This window comes from Cyanistes caeruleus, chromosome 9 (assembly GCF_971803275.1).
Source record: "Cyanistes caeruleus chromosome 9, bCyaCae1.hap1.1, whole genome shotgun sequence".
NCBI classification, from domain to species: Eukaryota; Metazoa; Chordata; class Aves; order Passeriformes; family Paridae; genus Cyanistes; species Cyanistes caeruleus.
In genome coordinates, this window is record NC_141709.1 from 843,892 (window position 1) to 862,600 (window position 18,709).

General features: G+C 52.7%; 1 long non-coding RNA gene across 1 annotated transcript; it reads right to left on the reverse strand.

The window, feature by feature from the left end:
* Positions 1 to 11,672: 11,672 nt before the first annotated feature.
* LOC147651421 (uncharacterized) lies at positions 11,673 to 18,104 on the reverse strand. Its single transcript, XR_015273675.1, has 3 exons — positions 16,809 to 18,104; positions 15,329 to 16,749; positions 11,673 to 15,240 (listed from the first exon to the last, which is right to left on the reverse strand). It is a non-coding gene; the product is annotated as an uncharacterized LOC147651421 (long non-coding RNA).
* Positions 18,105 to 18,709: the final 605 nt, after the last annotated feature.

The window sequence follows — 18,709 nt, forward strand, 5'->3', positions numbered from 1 at the left end:
GCATCAGGTCTGATGTTTGACCTGGCTGTATCTACTGATTTATTCATCGAGGGGTGTTTTCCCAGACAACCAGGAGTGGCAGGAGATGGGGCATGAGCTCACAGAGTTTAACTGTGACTCACAGCACAGGGTCCTTTGAGCCAGTGCAGAACAAGGTTTATAGATCTTAAGGGTCCCTGTTTGGAAATACACATTAGTTGGTTGTCTGTGTCATAAATCTCCCCATTTATCCCGCTCCAGCTGGATGAATAATTGGAGAGAGGTTTGTGGCTAATTGATTTGCTGATCAGTGGAAAGAAATCATGAATAATTTATTTGATGAATATTCCTCAACCATCCGTAAAGCTGGTCAGTTACTGAAAATAATTAGTTGCAAACACTCCATTTTTCAGCCAGTGGCTTTGTTCATTTACGAGAGCACCTCACACTTCTCCCCCTCCAGAGCAGATCCCCGTGGATTCCTCCCCGGCTCATTGCAGGCTGCTCTTCAAAGCAGGACTCCACCACTGTTCTGTCCATCCACTCCTGCACAGCTCACGCTGCAAAGCTCCCTTTTCCTCCCCGTGACTTGGCAGGCAGGGACCCTCCAGGCTGCACACAACTTCCCAGGGGGGATCCTGCTGAACTTGGGATGAAGGCACGGAGGGTGTGGGCACAAATGTCTGTGACACCATGGGCTCCACACGGCTGGGCCAGCTAAGGCACGGAGCAGAGGGCTGGGACAGGAGCATCCTACACCAGCCAAGCCCTAATTCCTTTCTTTGAGCATGAACCACATGAGCATGCCATTTTTCCTGCACCTGCACGGCTCCTGCTCCTCCCTTTGCAGGCACCCTCGCAGCGCCCGGCGCAGCAATCAGGCAAGACCTGCACGGCTGCTTCTTCTTCTGGGTTCTTTTTTTAAAAAAAAAGGGAAAGAGGGACTCTTTGGTTTCTCTAAAATTGCTGTTTACTTGCCAGTTTTTGCATGTTAAGATTTCTGAGAAAACAAACAATCTCCAGAGGCTTCTTGATGTTATCTGCCTCCTAGCAGAAATCCTATCAGCTTCTCCTGTGGTTCTCAGATCTGGCGGGGGCAGCTCCCCTCCCTCCTTTTTTTTTCACCCTAAGCAACACCCAGACACCCTCCCCGTGGAATTAACATCATCCTTCCTCTGCAGGATCATCTAGGAGTGACTTTCCTGGCTCACAGTCGTAAATCTGTGAATTGTGCTGGGGATTCCGAGCGGCAGGAGCCAGGATCTGCCTGGAGTGTGTGCAACCCTGTGCCAGGCTGCACTTGTTTGGGAACGAGGATCTCCTCTTCCCCTGGAGAGCTTCAGAAAGCGCTGCAGAATTCCTGCTGCCTTTAGGTTTAACGGGACACCGGGGAGCACACGAGCTGTCCCCAGGCTGCCAGAGCTCCCTCCCCGTGGGAACCCCGGGAGCTTTTGCCAGCACCCGCAAGCCTGCTGTGGTTTGGGGAGGTGATTTCGGTGGGAGGTCAGCAGTGCCCAGCCCTGGAATGAATGACCCTGGTGAATGCCCTGGGAGCTGAGCTGGCTCTGCCCAGGGAGCCTCGGAGGGATGCGGCTGCTGCTGCGGCTCGGCAGGAAGCTCGCAGCCTGGCAGCGAGGGCTAATTCCATTATGCCATGTTTGCAGCCAGATCCGGGACTTCAATGATGCCTTTCCTCTCCTCGCTGGCTCTCGGCAGAGTCCGGTGGGCTCTGCTGTGTGCGGTGCCCGGCGGCAAAGCGGGATGCGCTCGGAGGATGCACACCGAGCATCCCTGCTTCCCTGCATCCCTGCATCCCTGCATCCCTGCATCCCTGCTTCCCTGCATCCCTGCTTCGGCTGCTGCCCCCGGGCTGTGGGACTGGGAGCTCGGATGGGGTCCCTGGGACCCGGAGAGGGGATGTGCCCGTTCCTGTGACCCGGAGAGGGGATGTGCCCGTCCCTGATGTGACCCGGACAAAGGGGATGTGCCCCTTCCTGATGTGACCCGGACAGAAGGGATGTGCCCGTTCCTGTGACCCGGACAGAGGGGATGTGCCCGTTCCTGTGACCCGGGGAGGGGATGTGCCCGTCCCTGTGACCCGGAGAGGGGATGTGCCCGTTCCTGATGTGACCCGGACAGAGGGGATGTGCCCGTTCCTGTGACCCGGAGAGGGGATGTGCCCGTTCCTGATGTGACCCGGACAGAGGGGATGTGCCCATTCCTGTTGTAGACAGGGGATGTGCCCGTTCCTGTTGTAGACAGGGGATGTGCCCGTTCCTGCGGCTCTGGGACCAGCCTGCTCCCCTCTCCATCCTCCTCTGGGGGATGCTCTCCCCCTCGCTGCTCCCCGGGATGGGCAGCCCGGGCTGCCGGGCCTCTCCAGCGCTGAATTTACAGAGCTCTGATGCATTCCTCCCTTCCCCTGGCAGCAGATGCTCCCTGTAAAGCAGAGCCGCGGGTGATTTACAGTTCTGCACCCACTGCCACTCTGGGCCCTGCAAGACTGCAGTGAGCAGCCCGGGCCAGGCGGGCTGGGCAGGGAGGGCAGCACACGGGATCCTGCAGCCCTGCCCTGCTCTGAGAGCCAGGGTGGCCCAGGGCGATGGAGAGGAGCTGTCTGGAGTGTGTTTGTGCATCCTTCCTGGGGATAAAGGGCTCTGAGAGACACGTCCTGCCTGCCCACCCTGCCTGTATCCTGGCAGTGCTTTGGAGAGAGCTTGCCTGGAAGCAAAGCGCTCATGCGTGGGCATTTTTCACCTTCAGATTCGCCGTTCAGCTGCTTTAGCTGGAGGATGGGCTTAGCGGTCCAGGCCGAGCAGAAAGAAAGGGGAAAGTTTGCTCAAGACAACCTAATTGATCTTAATGAGACAGGAAGGGCTTTGTGCTGCAAACAGCAGTGTTTGTTTTGTGAGTTTAATGCATTTTCTGCCTGGGTTTGATTACTCTGGGGAAGTCCTCTGGCCTAATAAACGCAGCCACAGGGAATTAGAACTGACAATTCCAGTTGCTGCTCTCAGCCCAAAACAGCTCAGCCTTCCAGGGGGGAAACAGAACTGGGGAAAAGGTAATTGCAATGGATTCAATTAGCTCCCAATTATCAGCCAGCTTTGGCTGTGGTGGGTGGGCAGCAGCCAGGGCTGGGTGCCCAGGGACAGGACACCCTGGTGTCCCTCCAGCGGGGTGACACCGAGCCCAGTGGGCACCCAGTAGGGAGCTGGTGCTCTCAAAGAGCCAGGAAACTGCAGAAAGCTTTGTGGATTTTATGTCCAGCTGATAATGATGAAAATGGTCGTTGTCAGAGGGAAAATCCTTTTCCAAACCCCGGGCATTTGGATCGTGACTTTCCTAGAAAATGGTGTAATTTCTGCTTTCCTCTGTGCTGAAAAATGGGGCCACAAATGTGGTTTTGTGCTTTTTATTGGTATCTCTTTAAATGGAAGGGGGGAAAAAATGACTTTGAATCTCACAGCTGCTGCTGTAAAGGTGGTTCTCTGGAGAGCAACGTTTCCACTGAGAGGCTTCTCCGTGCCTGTTAACAGCTGCCCATCCCCACGGGTTTCCTGGGGGGAACCATATCCAAACCTGTCCCAGGCCAGGGCTGGGCCCTGGAGGTGCTGTGCCCATGCACATCAGCAGCTCCAGCCCCTCTGAACCCAGTGATGCACCTTGCTGCTGCAGCCACAGCTGAGAAATGCTCCTGGAGACGCCAAGACCTGCCTTGTCCTGGGGAAACAAGGGCAAGGAGAGGGGGGAGGCGAAGCACAGCAAGGAGGGGTTGGCAAGGCAAGGCAAGGGAGGAGTTGATAAGGCAAGGTAGGCAAGGAATGGTGCCAGGGGGAGGCCAACACAGCTCCCACAGCATCCCTCCAGCCACTGGGGTCAAGTGATGCCTTCTTATGGCAAGGGAAGGAGTTGGTGGAAAAGCAGCTGCTTCCCAGTGCTCCCCTTCTACACAAGCAAAACATGGAGAAAAAAAATCACTGCAAGCTCTCCTTGCTTCCATCAGTAGGAGGGAAAAGAAAATGCTCATTTGTCTTCTTTTCTTCCCTTTCTTTCTTGTGTTTTTTACCTTTGCAGACAAAACTCACTTAACAAGGTCTCCCTCACTGGAACCCCTTCCCCCTGCTCCAAAGCCATCTCTGTGGGATGCAGCCCCTGGCCAGCAGGCAGCTCTGCACAGCTGCAGGGACAAGACAAAGCCACCTGCCTCTGTCCCCAGCCTGTCCTCGCTGCTCAGCCACCTGCCAGAGACGTGGCATCCCCCAGGGACAGGGAGAGCCCCAGTGCCAGGGGCTGAGCAGCGCCCAGGGGCTGAGCCACGGGGACGCCGTGCCTCAGCATCCCAGGGAACGTCATGGGAAGAGCAGAGAGGGAGAGGAGGATTATTTATAGCTGCAAGAGCAATTATCCAGAGCTGGTGTGGAGGAGCAGGCAGGCTGCTGGCTGTGCAGGCACACAGCAGTGGGATGGGAGCCCACGGGGGCGTGCAGGGCAAGGCTGCTCCAGCTTGACCAACTGGCTGGCTGCAGGAAAAGCAGGAATGGTCACTGCCCATCTCTGCCTTTCTCACCTCAGTACAGCTCTGGGTTCCATCCCCAGCAGCCAGCTTCCTTCAGAGCCTGGAAAATCCCCTTTGCTGCTTTCTCGCCTCCCCGGACCAGAGATTTGTTCTGCTCATCGCTTCTGCTTCCCAGGCCAATTTGCTGCTTTTCACATTGATTGCTGTCTATTTTCCCACTCTGCCTGTTGGTGGATTTGGGGTTTTTGTTGCTAATTACTCTTCCTGCTCCTCTGCTGGGGGAAATAGTTCCCAGACCTTTTTTAACTGAGGTTAAGGGCATGGAGCAACATGTGCTAGAGATAAACATTTTTAAATCAGTCAGTCTGGACAGGCTGCTTTGGCTTGCAGCTCCTGTCAGAGGCTAGTGATGCCCTGAAATACTCTCTTGTACCCAAACCTGTCAGGGCTGAGACAAGGCACAGTCTCACTGTGAGATTTATGGTTGGAGACCAAACGGCTGTGTAGGGAATGCACGGCTGGAGACTGTGTGGGTGAGACAAAAGCTCCCTGCAGAAGCCCAGGCAGCTGCAAAGTTGGGCTATATTTAATTTCAAATGCCTGGAGGGTTCCTGTTTGATTTCTGGGAGGATTTCAGGCTGAGAGCTAATAGGGATATAGCTGAGGAACATCTAAGGCTCTTTGCAAACAGCGTGCAGGCACCTGCTGAGCTTTTCAGGAGAAGCTGGGATGGTGCTGATTTCTCTGCTCAGCAAGGAGGAATGCCAGGGGAAGGGAGCTTGCACAGGCCACGGTGACTCCAGCACCACACAACCCCCAGACACTGACACTGGCAGGACAAACTGCCCAGGAACAACCTTGGAGCCAGCTGGTGGCCTTTTGATGTGCTTTAGAACGAGACAAACGATTCAAGCCCAGAGCTGTTTGGGTCACAAGAACTTCTCTTTTGTGAGGGAGATCCATCAGCTGAGGTTTATTATTCCAAAACCCTGGCTGAAGCTGTCAGGCCAGCCAAGCCCTGGAGCTGCTGGCCCTGCTCCTTGCCTGGCATGGTGAGGCACAGACCAGGGAGGCTCTGCACATCAGTGCTCCTGCCCCTTGGGAGCTTTCCAGCCACTGGAAAACTTAAAGAAAAGAGCCTGGGAAATCTCTCCAAACTCTCTGTTAGCAGGTTGCAAGCTCAAGCATCAGAAATTAGGCAGGGTTAGTTTTATGGTGGTTGGTTTGACCTCTGTTCTGCCCCCATCTACATTACCACGCAGTGTTTAGTTAAATGATCGCTCGCTCCTTCCTCCTGGGGCTTTTCACTCATTCCACTGCACAGGGAGCAAAATTAAAGTTGTGCAGGAGCCACAAATCTGGCCTTTGCCAACGTTTGGGTACTTATCTCGCTGCCTGAGCAAGGGTTTTTTTTAACAGAGCTTTTTTTGTCTGTGGGATCTGAAATAGTTTGGTATCAGCTCTGAACCCAGAGGATAACTGGCTCCAGGCTGGGAGTGAGCAGGGCACGGCATCTCTACCTTGGCTCCCCCAGTGCGAGGCTTTGAGTGTGGTGGGGTTTCTCTATTAAAGCAGCCAGGCTGGCAAATGCCCCAAGAGGCTCCTGATTCACGTGCTGCAGACCAGGCTTCTGCATTAAAAACTCACTTAAAGCTCCCAGGCAAAATGGGTGAGTCAGAAAAGTTAAATTGCGTTAATTCTGCCTTGAATGTCCCAAGGATAAGCAAGGCCAGGACGCCGCTCTCGGGTTCCAAGCCCTGCTCTGTGCTAATGTACACTGATTTTCCTGGGCAGCTGGAGATACCACTGTCGAGCAGGGCTGCATAAATAGGTTACTGGAGCCTCGTGCAGGGGAAAATGGGTTTATTTTCTGCAGAGAGCATGGTGAATTTGCATCTCAACGAATGCTTTTTCCTTGAAGGAATTTTCCATTATAGGAGAAATTAATTCTTCTTGTGGGTAAACTGTTCCAACCACCTCATCTGTGGGCTGAGGTCTCCCAGACCCTGCAGCCTCATCCCAGAGGTGCTGGCAGGGAAGCCCTGCCCTGGCCAGGGGGTGCTGTGAGGAGGAAGGAGTGAAACTCTGAGCTCTGACTGCACAAGGGGCTGGGCTGGTGATGACTTCTCTGACAGGCAGAGCTGATGCCTGAAGTTCTGGCTTTCGTATTTCCCAGGTTCTGTAGTGCACTGGTAACTCTGAACTCCATATGAAGTGTCAGCCAGTTCTCCTCACAGCTCAGGCACACACAACAATCCTTTTCCAGCCCCACAACCAAGGACACCGCTGCAGCTCCAGCCCCAAAAAGCACAACCAGCAGCGAATTGAGGAGAGCAATCTGGGAGGATGGGACTGCATCACCTGCAGCTGGAATGGGACAATGAACCCCAATATGGAAATGGACCTAAACTGATCAAAGTGTGAAAACTCATAACCTCCATCCTGGGTGTAGCCTTGGCCAGGCTCTTGCACTGCCCAAGGTGCATCCTTTGAAGATTTTTTAATAAATCCCTACTTTATTCCTTTAACTCTGTCCAGCCCCTGTTCCAGGCAGCCTCTGGAGGCATCAGAGCTTCCCAGTGTCTACCTGAGGCTGAAAATATCCCAGCAGCTGGAGCCATGGGGGGCCAGAGGGAGGGGGCTGGGGATTTTTAGCTGTGTGGGAAGACAGAGCTCTGGAAAGGAGCAGATAATCGTGGTGGTGATGAACTGCATGAATCATTTAGAAGGAGGTAATCTTGCGCCATATGTTATTGTCAGTATGTGGAGAACGTGTCACATCCATTAGGATAATAATTGCACAGTTCATCTTTTTTTGGAAAAAAACACAATTAAAATCATTCCTAGACTCAGCAGCACTTGCAGGGCACAGGCAGGCTGTGTTCCTGTGGTGGAGAGACTGGGGACTGAGGGCAGGCACCTGAGGAAGCACCAGCCTGTGTCAAAGAAGAGAAAGAAACAGCTGGGTGGGAAGGAGGGAGAGGAGAGGAAATACTGCTTCAGTAGGTCAAGAGGGCTAAATAAAACATGAGCCTGTCCCTGGGCATCTGTGAGGAGGTCAGGATGGATGCCAAGCCCTGCGTGTAGGAAAGCCAAAGTCTTTTGAAGACTCACATCTTCCCCATTTCCAGCCAAAAATGCTCCAGACTCTGAATTTTGTTAAGGTGTTCCTGTGGGATTGAAAGCACCCCTGCTGCTAGAGATGCCCCCCTGGCTAGGTGGGTTTCCTGCCCTCCTGCAGGTGCTGGGGGTGGGTGGCAGCAGCCATGGGGCAGTGTGGGGCTGGCACATGTCCAGCAGGGATGGCCCAGCTCGTGGTCCTCCCACGGGTGCCACGGCTCTGGCCAGGAGCTCGTTTTCATTAGCGGTTTTCCAGGCTTTTAGGCAGCCAAGCAGCCATGCCTGAAAGGCTCTGGGGTGAGCTGTCATTACTGCACAAAGGTAGCTAAGCTCCCAAATCCTATTAGTGCAGAGGAAAGAAGCTCTGGGAATGACCTGAGGCAAGGCAGAACCCGGCTGTGACAGCCAGGGAAGGGCAGCATCACCTTCCTCACACCTCTCCCACCCCACACCAGCAAGGCTGATGGTTCTTTCTCCCTCAGGCAGCTGAGCTGGTGCAGCCTGCATCCTTCCAAAGCTACCTGACCCCAGTGGTCCCACCATCCTCACTGGGACTGCCATACCTGACACCTCCTGACACCTCCTGACACCTCCTGACACCTCCTGACACCATTCCCCAGGCTCCTCTGCCTGCTCCTCCCTCCACAAGTGCCTTTATACACGGAGGAGCTAAAATCCATCCCCAGGCTCTCCTGCTAACATGGGCTTGGCAGGTGAAGGTTACTGTGCAAATTAATTATATTTAGCCCCCCCCCCTCCCTGAGGTTTTTGCAAGACACTTGATTCAAGCATTGCATGACATTTCTACTTTTAAACAATAATGCTGCCTAACATCAGTGAAGCTTCCTGGCCTCTCTGCAAGTCCTGCTAACAGCACCCACTGAGTTACTTCAGATTTCACGGGTCTAATTCATGCCCCCTGCTCCTCCTCCTGTCCAACAGCATAAGCCCATGGGGTTTTAAAAGTGCAGCAGCATCAAGACAAAGTAACACATTCCCTGCAGCGAGCAGGCTCCTCTTCCCAAAAATCCCAGCAGTGGGAGCTGCTGAATCCCCCCCAAAATGAGCCCTGTGGGACAGGGCTGTGCTCAGCTCCCACACTGCCAAATTCCACTCTTCAGCTCCCAGCTCCAAAGGGCTGAAAAGGGTCACAAAAAGGAATGGTGGGCTGACTTTTCTCCCCAAGCAACTTTTATACTGCTCTGATTGCCTGGAGTGTTCCTTGGACCTTTAAGTGATAAACTGCCAGAAAAAGAAGTTTTTCTTTTTCTGAAGAAGAAGAAGAAAAATGGTGTTTGTCATTTTTGTTTCCCTCTTCATGGCAGAGCACTGCAAAGGCTCAGCAAGCCACCCCACCTGGCACAGAGGAACAGTGTCTGTCCTGCATCTCACCTGCTGCACTGGGGACACTGGGGAACTTCTCATTCACCAGAAAATCCAGCTGAATTTTGAAGAAGAAAATGCCATTACTCGGGATGGCTGTGACCAGAGATGGAGAGCAAGAACCAGCTGGGAATTTGCCAAGGAAATGCAATGTCAGAGACATGTGGGGCTCCCTTCTGGGCCCAACAGCAGACCAAGATTTTGGAGAGCAGATGCCAATGTCACACCTCCCAGAGCTCTTTTACTTTGCATTTCCCACCCTGATGGCGCAGCTGAGGTTGGAGAGGGGAGGACAAAAGCACAGTGAGCTTTCTGACACTTGCTGCATGTTATACTCTCTGTCAAGTGATTTTCACCCCCAGCAAGCTGGAGGCAGCGTGGTGTGCAGTGAAGAATACAATAAAATTGAGTTATTCTGGCACGAGGAGTTTCCCTCCTCCCCATTTGTCAAGCTTTCTGCATCTCATTCCAGAGCAAAGAAAAATCACCCTGAGATCCATCAGGAAGAGTCAAAAGCAGCAAACCTCCGGAGCTGGTGTGTGGCACGGCATCTGAGCGGTCCCTGGGGGTGGAAAATGCCAGCTTCCCACATTTCCCCCAGCCCTTCTCCCTGGAGCTGTGCCCCTCTGTCCCTGGGGATTTCTGGAATAGCTGCAGGTCAGTGCCAGGTGAGGCTGCTTCCAGGGCAGGTTTCCTTTGCCCCCAGGGGGACTGGGGTGCGATGCTTTTTGCAGATGTTGTGTTCTCTGAGCTCCCATGCAGCGTGCCAGGAAACTCAGCTGCAAAGATGAATTTCATATTGATTTCTCTAGCTCTGCTGAAATTCTTTATTAGGGAGCCCAGCAGCACACGGTGATGGAAAACTGCAAGGATGGCTTGAACTGCTGAAGGGTTTTCTGAAAATCCAGGAGAAACTGGAAAAGCCACTGTGGAGGAGGAAAATGCTCTAAAAGGCACAAATGGGGAGATAAAGAGTTTTGCAGGCTATGTGTTTCTTCTTTCTTCTGAAGGGAAATTATATCCAAATTCACATCTTCCTCCAGAAGCTTTTGATGAAATAGCAATTTTTGAATTGAATGATTGTGTTAAAAAGTGTCCAGCCAACTCTATTCAGCTTTTCCACACCTGTTTGATCTGTGAACACAGACCAAAGGCTTTCTTTCCATTCCCCTTTTTTCTTTTATCTTTTGGGACTAGAAAAGGTCAAATTCATAGTTTGTTTGAACTTCATGGAAGAAGTTTGTCTTGGTTTGAAAAGACAGGTGTCTGCTAGGGAAGAGAGGAGCCTCTCTTGAAATGGAAAATGTAAACCCTCTCCCTCCAAATTATTATAATTTTGGAATTAAAGATCTCTCAGATGAAGATAGGGAGTAGGAATAACAGTTCTTTACTAGCATGTATAAATAATTTTTAAAAAAAGCAAACAACCCTACAACTTAATAGGAAAATGAAAATAAAATGCAGTAGTACAAAAAGCACTGAGAGAGTCAGGGTAGAACCTGACACCCTGCTGGGCTGGGTGTTGGCAGCAGTGTGATTTAGTGGTGGCCTCAGTCCTCCTGAGTGCCAGATGTGCTTCTGTTGAAGCAGTGATCCTGCAGAAGGGCTCAGTTTCCCTCTGAAGGTCCAGGGGTGGTGAAGATGGGTGTTGTTTTCCTCTGGGAATCCAGTGGGGAAAGGCTGCCTGTGGTGTTCCAGGTCCCAGATTAAATCCAGGTAGGAATGCCTGGCTCCTTCCCCTGAGTGCAGCATCTCCCAGTGGGATGATGGAATTTTATCAGTCCTGCAGTGAGGCTCAATGGCCATGAACAGAAGGTGTGCCCCTGGAGGGAGGATGGGTGGTGGGAGAGTGAAGAACACTGCCCCAGCTGGTTTTAACAGCTGCTGATGGAATACAAACTCCTGGTTCCATCTTGCACTGCAAGCCAAGACAAAGCTGAGCTCAGCAGGTGTCCTGGGGGTGAGGGAAGCAGACCTGGCTCAGGGGATGGAGGAGTGAAGGGCTGGGGAACAGAACAATTCATCTCTCAAGGCAGGGCCAGGAGCTGGACTCGATGATCCTTGTGGGGCCCTTCCAATCCAGGATATTCCAGATTCCATGATTGTTTAAGCAGAATATCAGCAGTGCCAGAAAACTTCATCCTTCCCTTGCAAAGGGTGGACTTTGGCTGGGAAGGTTTTGTTCCCTGCCCACACTCCCAGCTCCTGCAGTGCAGTTCATCTCTGTTTGAGCTGAGGCTGCCTGCACTCTGCCAGCTGGCAGCAGTTCCCTTTGACAGCTCAAATCTGTCAGCAGCCAAATACCTTGAACTCTGGAAGGTGCTGGTGCAGACATTAAAGAAAAATAAAGGGGCTGTCCTTTCAAAGAATTTATTTCTTAAAAAAAAATAAAAATGTGAAGTCATAAACGTTTTTTTCTGTTTAAATAAATTCAAAAGTCAGTGCTTTTTGGTTTGATTTGTGTAATGCTGTTCTTAAAAACCGCCTTTCAGAGAGGTGCTTTGCCCTCACCCAGAGGGCTCTGCCTCAGCACCCCTTTGGTTTCTCTGGGTGCAGAGCTGGACAAGTCAACAAATCTCTGCTCTTTTTCTCTTCTGATAGTTTTGAAGGGTAGGAATGACCTGTCATGGTTATTTTGTGTCATTGTCAACAAAACAGAACACTTCTTCTGTGGCTTGCAAACAGCAAATAACTTTAATAACTTTAATATTCAACAAATAACATAACAGCCGTACCATTATGCAAGAAACCATTTCCTTGACTCTCACATGAAAGAGGCTTTCCAATGTGACCAGTTTGTCACTGTCCTTTATGATTTCCTTTGAATGGAACCAGGAATTCTATTGCTTCCAATTAACAAAGAAAAAGGAAAGATTACTGGGGTCAGGGGAAGGGGGGGTGTCACTGAATGCTTCACCACTTTTTTCTCTTCTTTGAGCAGAAGGAGGCAAATCCAGCTTTCCAAATTGTCCTCTGAGATGTTTCAAAGGTTTCCCTCACTCCTGGGCAGCAGTGCTCAGGGACCCCTGGTTGGGAAAACAATACCAGGAGCTCTGATGCTGCCTTCCATCTCTTCCATCTCTTCCATCTCTTCCATCTCTTCCATCTCTTCCATCTCTTCCATCTCTTCCATCTCTTCCAGCTCTTCCATCTCTTCCATCTCCTCCATCTCTTCCATCTCTTCCAGCTCTTCCAGCTCTTCCATCTCTTCCATCTCTTCCATCTCTTCCATCTCTTCCATCTCTTCCATCTCTTCCATCTCTTCCATGTCTTCCATCTCTTCATCTCTTCCATCTCTTCCATCTCTTCATCTCTTCCATCTCCTCCATCTCTTCCATCTCTTCATCTCTTCCATCTCCTCCATCTCTTACATCTCTTCCATCTCCTCCATCTCTTCCAGCTCTTCCATCTATTCCATCTCTTCCATCTCTTCCATCTCTTCCATCTCTTCCATCTCTTCCATCTCTTCCATCCCCTCCATCTCTTCATCTCTTCCATCTCTTCCATCTCTTCCATCTCTTCCATCTCTTCCATCCCCTCCATCTCTTCCATCTCCTCCATCTCTTCCATCTCTTCCATCTCTTCCATCTCTTCCATCACTTCCATCTCCTCCATCTCTTCCATCTCTTCCATCCCCTCCATCCCCTCCATCCTCTCTCCCAGACAGCTGTGGGGAAATGCTGCTGCTCCTGGCCACACCACAGCAACCTCTGTGCCCACCAAACCTGCTCTCAGATAAGCAAGGAATACACATTAATCTAATTATAAGTATCCTGCAGGAGCAGATATTCAGCTAATGAAATCAAGGTAAGGAAAAAAAAAAAAGAGCTTGTTTAAAATAGAGCTGACCAGGCTTTATACAATAAATATATTCCAGAAATCACCAGCAATGTCATTCCCTGAGCTCATGGGGACGTGACCCCAGCACGGCCCCTCTGGCCAGCCAGGATCCTCAGCCAGCTGAGACCCAGCATGAGGGACCTCAACACCCTTGTGCTCACAGGGCAGGACCAATTAGGCCCAGACATCAGTGATGCTGTTATGGTTTTACCCTTTTTTTCTTTTATATAATCTCTACATCCTTTACACATATATTCATAGCTTTGTAGCTTGGTATTGTAGCTTAGTTTCAACACTTTTCTAGGCAGAAAGACAAAACAAATCCCAGGATCCCTGTGCTATCTTGGTTCTCCTTAGAAAGCCAGGCTGAAAACAGCTTTCTGAGACACTCTTTTGTAAACAGGGCCTGGATCTCATCCTATGGGGGAGAATCTAGGAGGGACAGAGAAAAAGGCATCACCAGAGGTGACATCTGGGAAGAACAACCCTTCCCAAGGCTGCCACAGCCAGAGTGCCTTGGTCCCAGGAAGCCAGGAGTGGGGTCAGAAGGGGCTCTGTCCTGGCACTCAGCCCCAAAGCATCACCCAGAGGTGCCAGGATCTCCCCTGGGGTTCTCTCTATTTGGCTGTGCTGGCTCAACTCATTCAACTCAATGATTTCTCTGGGTATTTCTCATTTCTCTGCAGCCCCAAATCACTCCTCAGTGAGGATTAGAAGAGCCCTTGCTCTGCCACGTTCCCTGCAGGATCAGTTCTCTGCATCCCTCACTGACCCCAGGCAACAAATGAGAGGGACTGTCCACAGGGAGAGCAAGAGCAAAGCCTGTCTTAGAGAACTGGCCTTAACTGCACACTAAATTTGGGTTAATCATGAACACATGCTCCAAGATAAAACTTGAAGGAAGAGCTGAGCATCAAATACACAATGAATCTAATTAACGTGAACACAGCTAATTAGATTTGAATCTGTTCTCAATATTGCGTGTGTGTTCGAAACTGCTGGCTTTATGGGAGTAATTAAAAAAGTTAAGTAGGGTTGGATTCACATATTCAGCAGCCCCAACAATTTCTTTTTAGGCGTGTGGTCTTTCCATAAATTGTTGTTTTATTTTATTTCTTGAAGGAACTGTTATTTGTGGATCATTTGTTCCCCCAGAACTTGACAGATTCGAGTTCCCAGAGGTGCTGCTGCTGTTCCTGCACGGGGAGATGGGGATCTGCAGGAGGAGCCATTTGGCACAGCCATTTAGGGAAAAAAAATATCTCCTGCCTGGGAGATTGCCTGCAGAGCAGCAAGGGAAGGAGCCCAGCAGCTGTTTGGCCAGACAGCTTGGGATGGGCAGATCCAAACTTGGCTCCCAGGTTGGGAAGGATGGAGCCCAAGACAACTGCTGTCCTTGCAGGCTGTGCTCCCTGCCACGAGCCTGCCGCACTCTGGAGCCTGGAGCAGGGCTGCTGAGCACATCTGGGCACACTGGAGGCAGTGGAAAGGTCCCAGGGCCAGCCCAAGGGATGGGAATTGGGATGGGGCAGCATTGCTGGGGGAGAAAGGGCAGCTCCAGGCTCGTGGGAATGTTTTAGTGGTGGGAGTTGGGTTAGGGATGTAGCACAGGCTCTCAGGAAGAATCAGCAGTCACTGTAAGGTACTCACCCCAGCTCTGGGGGGCTGTAGGGGGAGAAGCTGCTGGATTGATGGCTGAAGACATCATGTTTTGCTACTTCCCAGGGTATCTGTGGGTTAAGCAGCCTGCTGGGACAGCCCCTCTCTGTGGGAGGGAACAACCAAGGGATGAAGCCTCTTGGAGCCCCGCTGGGCTGAGCCCACAGATGAGGATGCTCCTGGAGCAGGGCTGTGTGGGACAGTCAGCAAATTCCAGCAGTCCAGCCCCACGGCCAGTGCAGCTCCTGGGGTCCCTTGGAGTGTGCTGCTAGTGATGGAGAGGGTCTCTGTATGCCATGGAAGTTATTTGTGTTGAGATGTATCACTGATCTTAGAGAGGCTCAGCCCACTAATGAAATCGGGCTGAGTCCTTAAAGCTCTTTCTTTCACAGTTTTTTCTGGTTTTTTTACATCAGATCTAAAGGTGAGACTTTTAAAAAAGGAATTGTGATTTTGGTCTGTGTTTTATGCTTCTTACTCCTGCTGCTGCTTTTCACTGTCACATAAAGACTGCTCTGGTTAAGGCTCCTGTCAGTCCCTTTATAGCTGGAAATCCACTGCAGCTGATGCTGCTGGTTAAAGGTTGCCCTTGTGATCTCGTGCTCTGATCAGTGGATCCAGCCTGGACCAAAGCCCTGCACAAACTCTGCACAGTGTGCACAGCCCCTGATCTGCAGTTCACGCTCCATTCCTGCTGCCTCAGGAGCCTCCTGCCCGCTTCTGGTTTTGTTGTGTGGTACCTGAGGGGAAAATCGGATTTTTGTTCAAGCCACGTGTTTACAGAGCGGAGGAAATGAACAGGGTGGGGGAGATGCAATGGAAACTTGCCTGGGAATTTTGAACACTGGCACATCCAGCAGAGGCAGTTGGCTTTACTTAATTAAAATGATCGTTGTGCTGAGATACCTAATTAGATTCAGGCACCTGTAGCCAGACAACCACAGTACTGTGCCTTGGCTCTGGTGGCAGTGCTGCTGCTGCTCTCCCTCCTGGCACCGTGTCAGATGGATGCTCTGCTTCATTGGGCTTCTGCACGTGGTGGGCCCAGCTCAGGGGCAGCCCTGCAGAGCAATTTTCCAGCATGGAAAAAAAAAAATTACCTTGACCTTTTGTGTGCACCTTTCTGCCATGGTGCTCGAGAGTTCAGTTAGTCAAGATCTTCAGCCTGGGAGCTAACACTCGGTGGCCACTGAGACAGCCCTAGCAGCAGCCAAGGGTTTCAGGGGAGTTGGGATTTAAGAACTCCCAGCCCCAAGGTCGGAGGCTGGAAAGGTTGGATTCAGGGGATACGTGTCTTGCTGGGAATGCTCAGCTCATACAAACATCTCTGAGGCTGCAAGGAGCTGGGGCAGGTGTGAGCTGGGCCAGTCATTTCTGCTGCTGGGGATGGACAGAGCCCTGAAGCATGGCCACGTGCAGACCCTGGGCTTTGTGTCACCGCCTGCCACCACGGCACAGAGCTTCCTTCTGCCTCCACCAGCACATCCCAGGGCCTGCAGGCACCTGAGCAGCCCTGCCATTGTGCATGGACATTGCAGGCCTGTATTGCACCCTGCAGAGCCTGCAGAGCCTGTGTTGGACCCCACAGACCCCTCAGGTCTGTATTGCACCCCACAGACCCTGCAGAGCCTATGTTGGACCCCACAGACCCTGCAGAGCCCGTGTTGCACCCCACTGACCCTGCAGAGCTCATGTTGGACCCCACAGATCCTGCAGAGCCCGTGTTGGACCCCACAGACCCTTCAGGCCCCATGTTGGACCCCACAGACCCCTCAGGCCTGTATTGCACCCCACAGACCCTGCAGAGCCTATGTTGGACCCCACAGACCCTGCAGAGCCCATGTTGAACCCCACAGACCCTGCAGAGCTCATGTTGCACCCCACAGACCCTGCAGGCCCCATGTTGCACCCCACAGACCCTGAAGAGCCCATGTTGCACCCCACAGACCCTGCAGAGCTCATGTTGCACCCCACAGACCCTGCAGGCCCCATGTTGCACCCCACAGACCCTGCAGAGCTCATGTTGCACCCCACAGACCCTGCAGGCCCCATGTTGCACCCCACAGACCCTGCAGAGCCCATGTTGCACCCCACAGACCCTGCAGAGCTCATGTTGCACCCCACAGACCCTGAAGAGCCCATGTTGCACCCCACAGACCCTGCAGGCCCCATGTTGCACCCCACAGGCCCTGCAGAGCCCATGTTGGACCCCACAGACCCTGCAGGCCCCATGTTGCACCCCACAGGCCCTGCAGAGCCCATGTTGCACCCCACAGACCCTGCAGAGCCCATGTTGCACCCCACAGACCCTGCAGAGCTCATGTTGCACCCCACAGACCCTGAAGAGCCCATGTTGCACCCCACAGACCCTGCAGAGCCCATGTTGCACCCCACAGACCCTGCAGAGCTCATGTTGCACCCCACAGACCCTGCAGAGCTCATGTTGCACCCCACAGACCCTGAAGAGCCCATGTTGCACCCCACAGACCCTGCAGAGCTCATGTTGCACCCCACAGACCCTGCAGAGCTCATGTTGGACCCCACAGACCCTGCAGGCCCCATGTTGCACCCCACAGACCCTGCAGCCCCTCCCAAGCTGGGGCAGGGGTCTCCAGGGCCCGGCTGGAGCAGCTGAGCCCAGGCAGCTCTGTCAGGGCCTGTGTGTGGGAGCTGGCTGGACTCAGGAGCGGGAGGGTGCCAAGTGCTGACGCGCAGCTTTTCCTTACGATTGATCCGGAGGCAGAGGGAGCTGGGAGTTAATGAAGCTGGCTGTGGATTTAGACAGGTGAGGATTGCTGGTGTTCCCTTAGCGGGGATGAATCACCAGTGATGGCTCCCCATTCCTTGCTGCTGGAATGCCAAGGGCTCCTACAGCCCATGAGCCCCTCGTGAAGGGCCATGAGGCCATGAGGCCATGAGGCCATGAGGCCATGGGGCCATGAGACCATGAGGCCATGAGGCCATGGGGCCATGAGGACATGAGGCCATGAGGCCATGGGGCCATGAGGCCATGGGGCCATGAAGCCATGAGGACATGAGGACATGAGGACATGAGGCCATGAGGCCATGAGGCCATGAAGCCATGAGGCCATGAGGCCATGGGGCCATGAGGCCATGAGGCCATGAGGCCATGAGGCCATGAGGCCATGGGGCCATGAGGCCATGAGGACATGAGGACATAAGGCCATGGCTTTTGGGCAAGGGTGATGTGCCCAGCTCTGCACGGAGAGCGGCAACGGGGCACGACTTTGGGTGCTGGGAAGGAGAGTGACACCCCTGAGCTGCTGGAACAATTTGGTGAGTCACCACGTCCTGAATTTCACTCCAGCCCACCCATCTGTCATGGCTTGGCTGCAAGACAGAGCCGTGAATGAGCGATCTTCCCACACGGAGCAGAGCAGAAGCAGACGGGAATCCGCCCTGCGATTCCAAAGTGGGGGTTTTGATTACCACAGAGCACAATAACTGACAAGCTCCTTGTGGAGTAATTATTGTTGTGAAAGTGGAAGCAGCGGCGCTTGCCTTCGCACGCGCTGCGAGCGCGGCTCTGTCAGCACGAGGAGCAGCTCCCAAAGGGGGATGGCTGCGCACAGCGAGCGCCTCTGGCCAGGGGGAACACGGGGGACAACGGGGAGAGAGGGAAACGTGGCCACGGAGCACTGAAGCCTTTGTCTCCGCAGGGCATGTGGGCTCCTCCGGGAACACCGCCAGGACGTGGCAGGGCTCCAGCAAGAGATCCTGTAGATCATTGTAATGCGCCCGTGTCTTACAACTGCACAGGGTGTGCAGCAAAGGGATGTTGGGATCAGTTGAGCTTTGTCCTTCCCGAGGCTGGGGCTGATCCATCTCGCTGCTGGAAGCCCTCTGACACTGCGGCCGTGCTCAGGAGCCGCGGTGCAGGCAGCAGCGCACGAGGAGGCTGCAGGAGATGAGCGTGCGGTTTGCTCCTCGTGCACAGCCCTCTCTCTCCTGTCAGATGCACAAATTGGAGTTATTGCCACAGTATTTCCCAGTCTTCTTGGAGCCAGAAGCACATCAGTACTTATTTTGTTTAATTTACGCTTAGTTTCCTGCACGGAGCTTCTTGCAGTTCTATCCCCAAAAATATGTTCAGAGGAAAAGGTCAGCTCTTCAGGGCCCAGCACTCTATAAAGCCCACAGTAAGGGAACATAATAGAGCAGACAGAGCAAAATTGGTTTCTCTGTTAC